This window comes from Sapajus apella, unplaced genomic scaffold, assembly GCF_009761245.1.
Source record: "Sapajus apella isolate SASKATOON/1434 unplaced genomic scaffold, GSC_monkey_1.0 scaffold24, whole genome shotgun sequence".
NCBI lineage: Eukaryota > Metazoa > Chordata > Mammalia > Primates > Cebidae > Sapajus > Sapajus apella.
The window spans coordinates 12,348,432-12,359,608 of NW_022436964.1; the positions used below are offsets into that span (position 1 = coordinate 12,348,432).

General features: G+C 43.6%; 1 protein-coding gene across 1 annotated transcript in view; it reads right to left on the reverse strand.

The window, feature by feature from the left end:
* Nucleotides 1-10,817, reverse strand: part of TMC1 (transmembrane channel like 1) — a 238,850-nt gene extending 228,033 nt beyond the window's left edge. The window contains exon 1 of the mRNA XM_032290923.1: nt 9,226-10,817. The gene's annotated coding sequence lies outside the window, so the exon portion shown is untranslated. The remainder of the gene's footprint in view (nt 1-9,225) is intronic.
* Nucleotides 10,818-11,177: the final 360 nt, after the last annotated feature.

Here is an 11,177-nt window from a genome sequence, read left to right on the forward strand (position 1 = left end):
CACCATTGTACTCCAGCCTGGGCGACAGGGTAAAACTGTGCCTCAAAAAAAGAAAAAAATAATAATGGGAAATGCAGGTTTCTCCCTGGCATTCCCTGTCCTAGTTAAGCCATGCCTTTCCTACAAGTTCCTGCTTGCTTGATTAATAGCACTCTGCTGGTCTAATAGTAATCAATTTTAAGACAAGAGGTCATTGTCAGCATCTAACCATGTATAGATGAGGGAACAGACGGTTCTGACATCCTCAAATGTACGGGAAAAGGACAGAAACAAGTCCAAAGTCCTTCCCCTCCCACAGGAAGAATAGCAGGAAGGATTTTCACAATATGATTTTGGCATTTTCTCAAAAGACATCATCTTCTTCTCTTCTGGCACCCCCTTTAATATGGTTTACTGACAAAGATTATGAAATTAGTTGGGCCTTCCTAGCAGGCAGAAAGCAAGGATCAGGAATCACATAACCTAAGACCAAGGCTTCGACCTTGGAGAATTTAGTAATTGTATTATCAGGGCTCTGTGTCCACTGTATATGCTACATTCTTCAGCAACCTCTGGGGGCAGAAAAAGATATCAGTAATAAGTGATACTATTGTGAAGCAGAGAACAATCAGCACCTCACAACATTCAGTTACATTATTATTCTCCTAATGGAGGAAAAAAAAACAAACTTTGCTTTGAATCAAAGCTGACCATAATCAAATCTGCCTCCCAAGGTAAAAGAACAGGAGAAGGACATCATTTACATCCCTGGGAAAATTAGTCTCTGTATGGGCCCCTTTCAGTCACAGAGACTTGTAGGCAGGAAGGGATGAGACCCCGAGTCGATGGGCTGTCAGAGCAAGAGCTTGTTAGTTTGCTCTTGGATATGTAAATAGATTGATGTAGTGTCTATATCCATTTATGAGGGTATGTGGGGGGACTCCAGAAGTAAACGAGAGAGCAAAAGACGATAACCAAGCTACACCGTGGTGGCTGAAGACTGAGTTTTGTGTTTTGTTTTGTTTCCATTTTCCATTGACAATATCTGCTCTGCTAGGATATAAACCCCCATCTGTGTTCTCAAATGTGCAGTGAAGACTGTTATACATAAAGGCCCCAGGAGGGTTTTTTTTTTTTTTTTCATATAATTCAAAGAAAAGGGGATGAGTATGGCATTTGGTTAAGCATGGGGCACAGAGGAGGGAACTGGCATAGGAGATGTGAGGTTATGGTGAGAATACAGAGTTTTCCCACAAGCAGAAACCAGGAGCCAGGCCTGAACCGACAGTGATCCCCGAGGAGATATAGGAATCTCAGGGAAGACAGAAAACAGAGGATCTGTGCTGACATCTGGGTTGTATTATTACACTGTTGTTATTGTTATTACCCTCCACTGGGGAGCCAAACAGAACACACACAGCACAGCTCCCAAGTACATCAAAGGCATGGGGGACCCCTTACGTCTGGGGGAGAGATTTGTGAGAGGTATTGTTGCTAGCTCTCAGCATGCCCCTAAGAATCGCTAACTTTTATTCCTACTCAGGGCCCAGGGTAAGAAGCATGGGAAATGCTGCCATTTCCTGGAGCTGACATGTAGGTAGTTAGCAACACCTCATGCCAGCACCCACCCAAATGGCCACTTGCTCTTCAACCTTAATCCAAGAGAAGGTGAACAGCAGGTACCCTGAAGGTGGCCCTTCCTTTTCCAGAAACTGAAATCTGTCGTAGGGCACTGTGACTCCACAGAATTGAGTAGATCGGAGCCAATCTGCGCTATCAGGAGTAACTCAGTCCCTGTGCCCTGCTGACCCGCTTGGCAAGGGCGTGTTTCATGCCCTATGTGAACAGAACCACCATCATTCTTTCTTTTCTGTGAGTGGAGAAATCTTAGTGGCTAGGACTTTGCACCATTACACACATAAAATCTGCTTCTCTAAAGAGCCAGTCTTAGCCTTTTATAAAAAAACTTTTCTTATTAGGAATTTCCTATCTCCTCATCTAAAAAGTCTCCCACATGTGGTTTGGTGGTAGTTGCCTCAGCTCTTTGATGTTAGCAGCAAAGGCTTCAGCAGTCTAGGATTCAGTTTGTGAAATTCAAATCCGCAGATATTTACAAGGGTTGGTGGTAGCCAGTGTACCTTCCACACCATCACAAAACGAGACAGGAGTCTGAGGTTTTCATGGTACATATTTAAAGGCACTGACAGTCAAGTATCTCACAACCACTTTTCAGAAACGCTAGTGGTTATTTTTCTTGTTCTTTTTCCCTTCTTTTTTATTTCTTTAGTTAGTTATGTATTTTCTTCAAGGGAGGATGAAAGCCTTCAACATTTGAATGCCATGGAGGCTTACTGATATACTCTTTACTGCTATAAGAAACCTAAAGCAGGCCGAGCACAGTGGCTCATGCCTGTAATCCCAGCACACTGAGGCCAAGGCAGGTGGATCACCTGAGGTCGGGAGTTCGAGACCAGCCTGACCAACATGGAGAAACCCTGTCTCTAAAAAATACAAAATTAGCCGGGCATGGTAGCACATGCTTGTAATCCCAGCTACTTGGAAGGCTGAGGCAGGAGAATTGCTTGAACTCGGGAGGCAGAGGTTGTGGTGAGCTGAGATCGTGCCATTGCACTCTAGCCTGGGCAACAAAAGGGAAACTCCGTCTCAAAAAAAAAAAAAAAGAAGCCCAAAGCAACCATTGGCTTTCACAAAGAACAGCATGTACAATTCCTTATCAGGACTTCTTTGGTGTAGACTTACATTAAGAGGCTTTGATTAAATTTTTTCATGGATGAGAAAGCAAGTACTTTCAGTTGTTCTTTTTCTGTTTCTCTGTCTTCTTTTCTTTTTCAATTGCAACTGTGAACTGACAGTCCCAATTGTTGAAGTCATTATTTCTGTTCACCAAATACTTCCCATTCCTCTTTCCTGAGCACAGGAAAGAGGGGTTGCATATGGTTTTGTGGTGAGTGGGACAACATGATTAGTTCTGGCCATAGATTTAACAGTAGCAATAAGATGTATTGCTCCAAGACTGGAACACTGAATTGCTCATGAAAAACCTTCCAGAGCCATTGTTCTTTTGGCCCTAGTGACAAGCACCTCTTTCTATGTGTGCTCCGTTAAACTGGGTCCTGGAGGGAAGGTGATACGGATGGACAAGTAGTAAGAGCAAGAAATAAATCCTTATTGTCTTAAGCTACTAAGAGTTGAGAGTTGGTCGGGTGCAGTGGCTGACACCTATAATCCCAGCACTTTGGGAGGCAAGGCAGGTGGATCACAAGGTCAGGATTTTGAGTCCAGCCTGGCCAATATGGTGAAACCTCGTCTCCACTAAAAATACAACAATCAGCCAGGCATGGTGGCACGAACCTGTAATCCCAGCTACTTGGGAGGCTGAGGCAGGAGAATCACTTGAGTCTAGGAGTCAGAGGTTACAGTGAGCCAAGATTGTGCCATTGCACTCAAGCCTGGGTGACAGAGTGAGATTCCATTTCAAAAAAAAAAAAGAAGGAGCAGCAGAGGAGAGCTGCATATACTGAGGCAGGCAGGGAGAGAATTGGAGAGTATATCTCTCTCCTTTTCAAATTATAGCATGCCCCCAAGTCATTTCAAAATTTCCCCAACATTCCAGGGGAAGATTTACGAGGAAAATATGAGAAAATATGAAAGAGATATGAAAGTTATGAAATCAGTCACATAAATTGTGAGACATAGTCAAAGTTTGTGTTTTCTAATTCAGAGTTAAAAAGTCAGATTTGTTTCCTATTATCATAGCGAAACAGGCCATGCCACCCCAAAATCTGCCGATACGGCATGTCACTTACTTTGAGCTAAAGTCACTTGAGAAACAGCAGATGCAGGAAAGAGCTATGTGATCTGCCCTCTCCTACCTGTCATAAGCCATAAATATTTCTTTGAGAAAGGTACATTCCCTGTACCAGAATAAGAAAATAACTCATCACCACTGACTGAGAATTGATGCTGCAATGGAGCTGTACAAATAAACTTACTAAACTATCCCTTATCTTCCTCTCTCTTTACACCTCCCTAGTGAATTTCTACAATTTACTGCCACTGGCCCTAACCACTTTGTCTTGTCAGTTCTTCGTGAATTTATGGTTTGTCTAAAAAGCATTAAAGCTTTCTGCTTTGTCCATTTCTTTAGGTCTTCTGCTGTCTCCTGAGGGTCTCCACGTACACGTAAAAATCAATAAAACTCGTATATTTTTCTCCTGTTAAGCTGTCTTATAGTGATTTAATTCTTAGACCCAGGTGAAGATCCCAAGAGGGTAGGGAAGAATTTATCTTTCTCCCCAACAATAGAAATTAGAAACAAACTAACAAAAACAGCAAAATGATGAGTATACTCTCATGCCTCCCCGCTGTCATAGATGCAGCCCCTGCCTCTCCCATCACCGTATTAGTAACACAGTGCCTGGGCAGGAGAAGGGGGCCCTTGATGGAAGAGCAACAAAGGAGAAAGTGACTGACGTCTGTACCTGCCACCAACGAGGCTGCAACGCAACCAGCCAGAGATGAGCAATATCCTGGTTGGCCAGTCAGTTCCAAAATAGCCACCAGTTTCCGAGAAGCCTAGGTTTTTGCCTGTTTCCATTTTTACTTTCCTTTTCCTATTTTTTTTTTTTTTTCATAGAAATGAGGGTCTCGCTATGTTGTCCAGGCTGTTCTCAAACTCCTAGCTTCAAACGATCCTTCCACACTATGCGCTCCCAAAGTGCTGGGATTGTAGGCATGAGCCACCACACTCCACCAGATTGTTGCCTGTTTCTGTTTTCTGAGATGCTGGTTTTGGGTGGAGATCTCGAACTTCCTCATACCATGTGTTCTTTTAATAAACTCTTAATTACAGTGACTTGAAGATTTCTCTCTTCTTTGAAAACTGAACACTATTTTCAATAATTATCCAATTTTTCCAACTAAGTGTCTCAAAAGAAATTCTATCTTCTTTCTAATGAATTTTATCCATATTTTTACCTTAAAAAAATGAATCTTTTCTCCCAGCACAATACTATTTTAACAACCCTGAGCCTAGACCTCAAGATAATAGTTGTTGCATCGCTTGCTTCCACCAGATGGCGCTGTTGCTGGCTCACACACCCACTATCCCAGGAAATTAAATATCATTACTAAATAAATCTCAACAACTGCTTCACAAAGGTAACTGCTTCTCCCTCTTCCTGAGAACTTATCACAGTTTTAACAACCACCATCTCCTTAACTGACCCACTGGACATCTAACAGCTGTCTTTAACGGTTCCATAAATGTAAGACATTGAGCTGATCAGTGGGGATGCAACAGTGGGTTCTCCAATCACTGCAGGCAACTTAGAATCTGGCAGGATCGATGGCCATTTAGCAAATAATCCCACAGATATGTAATCATAGCTCTTATTTGTGCTTCAGAAGGAAACACAGGTGCCTGCTTGTTAATGCCGCACGTGACCAAGCCTCAGAGGTGGGACCCAAAGGAGGAGCAGGAGGTAAAAGCTGAAGGAGGAGGGAGAGGCAGCCTCCCAGGGAGGGCTCGCAGCAAGGTGCTGAGGCTGAAAGATCATGGCCTGTGGGCAGGACCAAGAAAAAGAGGCCAGAGTTTTGACACCAAACTTAAGAACAAAAGAAAAGAGAATTGATTGATGCCATTGATAAGTCCCTGGGTTTAATGATCCCCAAGATTATACATGTAATGATTTTCCCTCCCAAGTTCCACATGTGTGTCCCTGCTTGATATATCCACTTAGTTGTTTCAAAGGTAACCCTCAAATACATGTGCAGCTTTGAATTCACCATCTTCAGGTCTGAATGACTATCTCCTGAATGTCAATGAATAGTGCCACTTGTCATTTAGTTGAAAACTGTAAGAATCCTGGAGTTGTCCTTTAGCCCTAGCGCCATAGACAATCTACTACCAAATCTTGTTGATGTGTTATCCACCACATCTGATGGTTTTCTTCGCGAAGAGTGATTAGCAAAAGGACTGTCTGATATTCAGCAGCATCCCTGACTACTACCCACTAGATGCCACGTGTGATCTCTAAACTAGCAACTAGCACCTCTAGGTAATTTGTCAGAAATGCAAATTCTCAGGCCCCACCCATGACTACTAAATCAAGGGTGGATCACAAGGTCAGGAGTTCAAGACCAGGTTGGCCAACATGGTGAAACCCCGTATCTACTAAAAATACAAAATATTAGCTGGGCATGGTAGTACGGGCCTGTAATCCTGGCTACTCAGGAGGTTGAGGCAGGAGAATCGCTTGAACCTGGGAGATGGAGGCTGCAGTGAGCTAAGCCGGCGCCACTGCACACCAGCCTGGGCAACAGAGGGAGACTTCATCTCAAAAAAAAAAAAAAAAGTTTCCATGGCCAGGTGCAGTGGCTCACACCTATAATCCCAGCACTTTGGGAGGCAAAGGAGAGAGGATTGCTTTATCCCAGGAATTTGAGACCAGCCTGAGCAACAGAGATCTTGTCTCTATTAAAAAAACAAATGAACAAAAAATAGCCATGGTGGTGCATGCCTGTAGACCCAGCTACTCAGGAAGATGAAGTGGCAGGATTGCATGAGCCTAGGAGATGAAAGCTGATCAAGGCTGCAGTGAGCGATGATTGTACCACTGAACTCTAGCCTAGGCAACAGTGCAAGACCATCTCTAATAAATAAATAAGCCTTCCAGGGGATTCTGAAATCCACTGCAGTTTGAGAACCACTGCATTAGAAATCTACTGCCATGAACCTATTCCAACACTTCTTACCTGGGCTACTGCCATAGCCTTATAAATTATTCTGTCCCATATTCACACCTCTTCTACAGTGAATCTCAATCCTGGCACACTTTATAACCTAGGGAGCCAAACTAAACTAATTAAATCAGGATTTCTGTGGGTGACGCCCAGGCTTTGATATTGTCAAAAGTTTCCTTTGGAAGGCGAAGGCCAGAACTACTACTCAATGCTAATCCATTCTACCTTGCAGCCAGACTGATCTTTAAAGCTGCAAGTCTGGCCTTGGAATTCCTCTTACTTAACTTACTTATTTACTGAGACAGAGTCTCACTCTATCACCCAGGCTGGAGTGCAGTGATGCGATCTCATCTCACTGCAACCTCCACCTCCCAGGTTCAAGTGACTCTCATGCTTCAGCCTCTGGAGTAGCTGGGATTACAGGTATGCACCACCACGCCCAGCTAATTTCTTTGTATTTTTAGGAGAGACAGGGTTTCGCCATCTTGTCCAAGCTGGTCTTGAATTCCTCACCTCAAGTGATCCACCCACCTTAGCCTCTCAAAGTGCTGGGATTATAGGCGTGAGCCATCATGTCTGGCCTTTTTTTTTTTGAGACAGAGTCTGACTGTGTCACCTAAGCTGGAGTGCAGTGGTGCAATCTCAGTTCACTGTAACCTCTGCCTCCTGGGTTCAAATGATTTTCCTACCTCAGCTTCCTGAGTAGCTGGGCTTACAAGCACCCACCACCAGTCCTAGCTAATTTTTGTATTTTTAGTAGAGACAGGGTTTCACCATATCGGCCAGGCTGGTCTCCAACTCCTGACCTCCTGTGACCCACCCACCTCAGCCCCCCAAAATCCCGGGATTACAAGCATGAGCCACCATGCCTGGCTACCTCTACTTTAAATTCACCTTGATATAGCCTACATTTCTTAACACCTATGGGGCAAACCCTAGGTGGGCCACCTAGCAAGGGCCTTATCTTCAAAGCCACACATGCCTCCCATCTTCATCCCACTGATCTTCCCTCTGTCCTCTGCAGGCTCCATGCCCCGTCCTGCCTTAGCGTCTTGCACGGCTGTTTGCTCTCTTGGCCTAATATACTCTCTTCTGCTTTTTGCCTAGGGATCCTCACTTACTCCGTAGATCTCAGTTTCTTCTTCCCTTTCCCAGGGAAGTCTTTCCCAACCTTCCCTCTTATAGTAAGGGTGGGTAAGACTGGGGTAGGGAAGAAATATTGCCCAGGAAGTCCTGACTCATGCTTGTTGTTCCAGCGCAATTAACAGCACCCTCTTTCACTCTCAAAAATGTCCTGTTTGCAACAACAAATTATATAATGCCCTCACCTGTTGTATACTCTCACACACTTTCTCATATACCTCTCCTTTGTGACTCACCACAGGTGTAATGTTATATCTTTTCGGTGACTCTTGGGTTCATGTCTGTCTTCCTCACTGGACTGTGGACTGAAACAGTTTGACACACAGGAGGCACCCAACAAATATGTATTGAATGACTGAACAATCTTTCAAGGTGAGCATTAATTAGTGTTCCCATTTTATAGAAGAGGAAACTGAGGCTGGGCGTGGTGGCTCACACCTGTAATCCCAGCACTTTGGGAGGTCAAGGCGGGTGGATCATGAGGTCAAAAGATCAAAACCATCCTGGCCAACATGGTGAAACCCTGTCTCTACCAAAAAAAAAAAAAAAAATGCAAAAATTAGCTGGGCGTGGTGGTGCACGCCTATAGTCTCAGCTACCTGGGAGGCTGAGGCAGGAGAATTGCTTGAACCAGGGAGGTGGAGATTGCAGTGAGCCAAGATCATGCCACTGCACTCCAACCTAGCAACAGAGCCAGACTCCATCAAAAAAAAAAAAAAGAAGAAGAAGAAGAAAACTGAGTCTAGAGAGTTTTAAGCATATTTGCCAAAATCACACAGGTAGGAAATGGAATGGCTAGAATTTGAACCTAGGTGTGGTGTTTCTCAAGATCATAACCATGAAGCTTGGAGAGAGATCTTTCACTGCCTGATTCAGTGACTAAGATTCTACAGTAGCCCGGGACTGAGCTTCACTCAGTCCTTTTTAGAACTGAACTCAGCTTGAAAGCTACACAATTATTTCCTTTCCATTGAAATTGCAATCTGCTTCAAGGAAATGAAGCTTATGGCTGTCAGAGTAAAAAGGGCAAGTGTGCGGGAGAAGCCAGAGATCAAACGGTCAAATACACTTGTTATAGAATTTTTCATGAGCTGAATTCAAATGCCATCATCTGAATCCAAGCTTCTCCCTGTTGGATTTTTCAAAAAACTGAGAAGAAAGGGTGAGGGGAAAGGCAGCTGTCAGTAAATAATCAGGAGGCAGATGGAATGTTGCAGACCTGGGGACAAGAAGGAAATGCAGCCAAGGGCTGGGACAGAGATCACAAGAGAAGTCAGCATGGCAGAAGCTAAGAAGCTGCTTCTCCGTCAGCCCAAACACAGGCGAAAGAGTGGGTACCTTGCAGTTCATCAGTGGGTCACTCAATTTGCACCAGCTTTGCTTCCTCTTTTGATATAGTAAGTTGTAATGCCATGAGGTCACTTTGTCTCTGATTCTCAGTTTCCTCATCTGCAAAATGAAGAAGTTCCACCTAAATGACCTTTAAAGTTGTTCTTGGCTGTGAAATTGTATGGCGTTATAACGTACAGCCAATGCTGTTAGAATTGACTCAAGAAAGACAGAACACACATGGGTATTAGTAGTCATTCTCCCCTCAAAATCAGAAAAAGGATGGCCCATTTATGCTATTCCTTAACCTTTAACCTTATAAACTGCACCTGATTGTTGAAAACGTGCCTCAGGTCAAGTCCCACATGCTTTGAAGTCTAAACTGAACCATGAGGTTCAAAGGCAAATGAATCCAATTTAGTACACAGAGTGAATGTCACAGTGTACTAAATCTCTGAGATAAACTAAGCTATCATTACAAAAATATACATTTAACAGAAGAAAACTGGTGGTGATATTTCTAATTTTTCAATAATTTCATTTGTTGGCAAGAGAATGAATTAAGTATAATTTTAGACAATTAAATCAGAACAAACTTAGATCATATGAATAGTTCACATTTGTGAAATACAATGTATTCATTCGATAGACACTCTCTAATTGGATCAAAACATTTCATGAGGTTTTGTTTGTTTCCCCACACTGAGCCTCTAGCAAGTTTATAAGGTTGATGTCAACACTAGGAGTAAGCAGCTATGAGGCCAGCTAGAGAACTTATACGAATTCATCTCTGATGTTTCCATGACTTGACTCATGCAAAATGCGCATTCCCCAAACACCACCTAAAGAAATCTTGCTTTTCTATCCTTTCACCTGCCTGGGAAGCAGTTATCTGGCCCCCACATTCTTTGATCTTCCTGCTATTGAAACATGGGGTCTATTTTTCTTCCCCTTAAAGTTGGCCTCTATAACTCCTTGATGAATAGAGTATGGTAGAAAGAATTCTGTGCTAATTTGCAGACAGACTTTAAGAAACTGGCAGCATTTACTTTCTGCCTTGGAACCCAGCCACCATGCTGTAAGGGAGCCAAATAGCCGCATGTAGAGGCTGGGAGTGGGTGGTCAAGCTGACAGTCACAGCTGAGGTCTCCGTCTGTGGCCAGCTGCCTGACATGAGGGCATGGGAGTGAGCAAGCATTCAGCTGATTACAGCCCCCAGCCTTTGAGACACTCCCAGTTTTTGAGCTGTCCCAGCTGATGCCCCATGGTATAGAGAGGAGCTGTTTCTACACAGCCCTAGCCATGCTCATGCAACTTCATGAGCAAATTAAATGACTTTTGTTATCTTCATCCCCTAAGTTTGGAGCAGTTTGTTATACAGCAATAAGAAAGTAAAGTGACAGGAGTGAAGCCTTCTTTAAATTCTCACACCATCCCACAACCACCATTACCATCAGCATGATAGTCATGAGGGTAGTTCATGATTATTCCCATTCTCTCCTCTTTCTGGGTACAAGATAAAAATGTACTCTCGCCAGGCACAATGGTTCATACCTGTAATCCCAGCATTCTGGGAGGCCTAGGAGGGTGGATCACTTGAGCTAGGAGTTTGAGACCAGCCTGGCCAACCTGATGACACCCCATCTTCACTAAAAATACAAAAAACCCTAGCCAGGCATGGTGGTGCATGACTGTAATCCCAGCTACCTGGGAAGCAGAGGTTTCAGTGAGCCAAGATGGCACCGCTACACTCCAGCCTGGGCAACACAGTGAGGCTCTGTCTCAAAAAAAAAAAAAAAAATTTAAAATGTACACTGCACTTACTCCCTCTGAAGTCAGGCATGGTCATATGATGGATTATGGCCAATAAAATGTAATTGGAAAGAAGATATGTCAATTCTGGGCAGAAGCTTTAAGATTTTAAAATTCAGGATGCAATCCACCAAATTTCCTTCCCCCAT